This window comes from Balaenoptera acutorostrata, chromosome X, assembly GCF_949987535.1.
Source record: "Balaenoptera acutorostrata chromosome X, mBalAcu1.1, whole genome shotgun sequence".
In the NCBI taxonomy this organism is placed as follows: Eukaryota; Metazoa; Chordata; class Mammalia; order Artiodactyla; family Balaenopteridae; genus Balaenoptera; species Balaenoptera acutorostrata.
Genome location: NC_080085.1, coordinates 93,808,231 through 93,811,742, shown reverse-complemented (window position 1 = coordinate 93,811,742; position 3,512 = coordinate 93,808,231).

The following is a 3,512-nucleotide window of genomic DNA, read 5'->3' as shown; positions in this document are numbered from 1 at the left end:
GTGAAGTGCTCACTGTGTATAGGAGTTTGTATTTTGGAGATGCTTGATCTATCTACAAAGAAAAATTAGGAATTACTTTATTGTAAAATGCTCGTAGAAGTCTTAATTGTGTTTATTTTTTTAAAAAACTAATGCTAGACTTGTGTGCATGCAAGTAATTAAGGTACATCATTACTGTAGTTTAAAAGTTGTACATGTCAAGACATATTTTGTTTTTACTTTATGTGTTTACTGAATGATCTATTCCCCATCCCAAGGCAAGCATGAATAAAATTAGGTTAAATGTAAAAAAAAAGACCCAACACAGCCAAAAATAAGTAAATAAATAAATTTAAAAACATAAGAGGGGATTTGGGCACAGGAAGGGAAAAATGAGGTCACTCACCTGGTCAGTTATCTAGGTTACCCAGAGCTTTCTAAAAGAAGAACTTAATGGGTGTCATGGGTGGGTGTAGCCTGGGTGCTTATCTAGTTGTGTAGCTGCCATACAGCTGGCAATGTGTTTATTCGAGATGGATGTCTTTGAACTTGGTGACTTAGCAATCAAAAGCTTAATGTCAGACACTTAACACTGCATGTAGTAAGATATGTGTTCTATACTAACAACATCTTTCAGCAGGTATAATAAATACAGTACTTCCGAAGTCATAGGAAGTATAAATGATATTTTGAAATCTCTACAACAACTATAATGTTCCTTGAGATTGTGTGTGATTTTGTAATATGCATTGTGATTTTTGTAACATGTACTGTGATTTTTGTGAACAGCAATTACAGGTATGACTGCCACTACTGTGGTTCTTTTTTTTTTGTAATATGTTTATTGGGGTAAAATTGGTTTACAATGGTGTGTTAGTTTCTGCTTTATAACAAAGTAAATCAGCTATACGTATACCTATATCCCCATATCTCCTCCCTCTTGCGTCTCCGCCCCGCCCTCCCTATCCCACCCCTCTAGGTGGTCACAAATCACCAAGCTGATCTCCCTGTGCTATGCAGCTACTTCCTACTAGCTATCTATCGTGTTTAAAATTTTTTTTGTAAAGTAAATAAGAAAAAATTGTTGAAATTTAGTTTTGGGAAAACAGTTTAATGTTAATAATGGACTTGTATTCTAGATGATATAGAAGGAAGTGTGTTCTGAAATGTATTTCATTTGCAGCCGCAAGTCCTTTGTCCTGTAGCTTTAAGACTACTACAGATGGGAAATTTATCAGACCTGGAAATAGAGACCTATATTTTTTTAGAAGTCTAAAATATAGAGACCTATATTTTTAGAGAATGGTCACCAGAAGAAGCAGCTAAAGCGACTAAGCTGTGCACTAGCTGTACGTTCATCACCTGGCCACAGAAATGGAGTCTCTTGGAATAACAATGCCTTTGAGAAGGTGACTCCTTACAAAGTAGTAAAAAGTTAAGGATTTCAAATAAGACTGCATTTCATGAGTAACTCACAAATATTATTTCGATTGAGATTTTTTATTCAAAAGAAAAGAAAATTAGCCATAGTTAGATTATTGGCTATCACTGAGTTGGTAGTTCAATCTTAGTTTCTCTTTTCTCTACCCATTCATCTTTTCCTTTCTCTCTCTCATCTCTCTCTCTCTCAGTATCACACTCTTTCTTTCTCCCTTTCTTTTTTATTTATTTATTTATTTTATTTATTTATTAACTTTTGGCTGTGTTGGGCCTTCGCTGCTGGGCACGGGCTATCTCCAGCTGCGGCGAGCGGGGGCCACTCCTCGCCGCGGTGCGCGGGCCCCTTCACCGCGGTGGCCTCTCCTGCCGCAGAGCACGGGCTCCAGGCACACGGGCCTCAGCAGTTGTGGCACGCGGGCTCAGCAGCTGTGGCGCACGGGCTCCAGAGCGAAGGCTCAGTAGCCGTGGCGCACAGGCCCAGTTGCTCCGCGGCACGTGGGATCCTCCCGGACCAGGGATGGAACCCGTGTCCACCGCATTGGCAGGCAGACTCTCAACCACTGCACCACCAGGGAAGTCGCTCTCCCTTTCTTAATTTTCCTCGGTCAAATAAACCACTTAAAACCAGGCCACTCTTAAGCGTGAACCCTGAAATGAACAAGAGAGGTTGGTTGTGTTGGACCCTAAGGAACAAGGAGCCCAGAGATATTAGATGATCTCTGGTAAATCTGTGGAGCAATTAAAATATTGACTAAAGTTAGATTGCTACCTGGCCAGGCTTTTCCTTCAGAGACAAGCTTACCTTCCATGTCTGCCCCTGACCTCTGCCAGTGGCAAGGACCTGCTCCCACATCAGGACCCATTGGTCTCAAAGCAGGCCTCTTCTGGCCGACAGTAGCCCTTTTACTACGTAAACTGTAAAATATTAACAACACTGGCTGGCTCTGGTGGACACAGGTGTCCAAAGCTCCCTAATCCCAGGAAGCACTCATACTTTAAAGCCCCGCCCGCCCCCCCCCCACCAGGAGATGACGGGCTTTGGAGGAGAATTAATTGAAGGGATAATTATCTGCTTAGCTTTTTCTTTTAACTTTTTGTGTGGCATGCGGGATTTTAGTTCCCCAACCAGGGATCGAACCCACGGCCCCTGCAGTGGACGTGCAGAGTCGGCCGCTGGACCGCCAGGGAAGTCCCATCTGCTTAGCTTTTAACATGGGCTTAGTTTTGCTAAAAGATGCTTCTGTGCTGGTCGTTCTCTGAGACTCTTTTCCCATTATTGGAATGGGCTTCCTCAGTCAGCAGGTGACCTCATGAAACAAGCCAAAGGTTTTGATGCCACTGGTGGGCACTGGCCAGTTCACCTTCCTCTACCCGTGTAAGAGGTACTGACTAAAAGGAAAGCACTGAAGGATTATGGCCTGTCCTAGCTGACTTACTTAAAGAAAGGATTATGGATTCCCACCTTTGAGTTCGGTGGTATGGCCTGTGCTTAAAGCCACTACTAATGAGTACAGGCTATCTGTAGACTAGAGAGAGTTAAACAAGGCTGCTCCCTGTATTAGAGCCCCTCTACTATATATTGTTCCCTTAATGAATGACATTCAGAATAACACTGGTAAATGGTTCAGAGTCATAGACTGGGCTCACATGTTCTCTTTGTTAAATATCACAATTTGCCTTCCCCTTTGAGGATCAACAGTACACCTTTTTCCCAGTGACCTGTGGGGTACATGAATGCCCCCGTGATTGCCCATGGGATTTGCAGTCGGGACCTAGATGCCTGCTCGGCACGAGCCACGTCCTGCAGAGACTCAGCTCTGGCATTGTGTCGACGACATCCTCGTCACTGGACCTGGCCAAGACTCTGTGTCACAGACCATCACAACTGTGAGTGAACACCCCCCTGAGAGGGGATGGGCAATTGCCCGCCATAAGGTACAAGGCACCTCCTAGTTTGTTAAATTTCTGGGCTATGTTTGAAACTCAAAAGGGTAAACTAGTCCCAACTGGGTAAAGGAAAAGCTCCTAGTGCTCCAGCCAACCTCCCAGATTGGTAAAGGAGGCCCAACATTTGGTAGGCATGCTTGGATTCT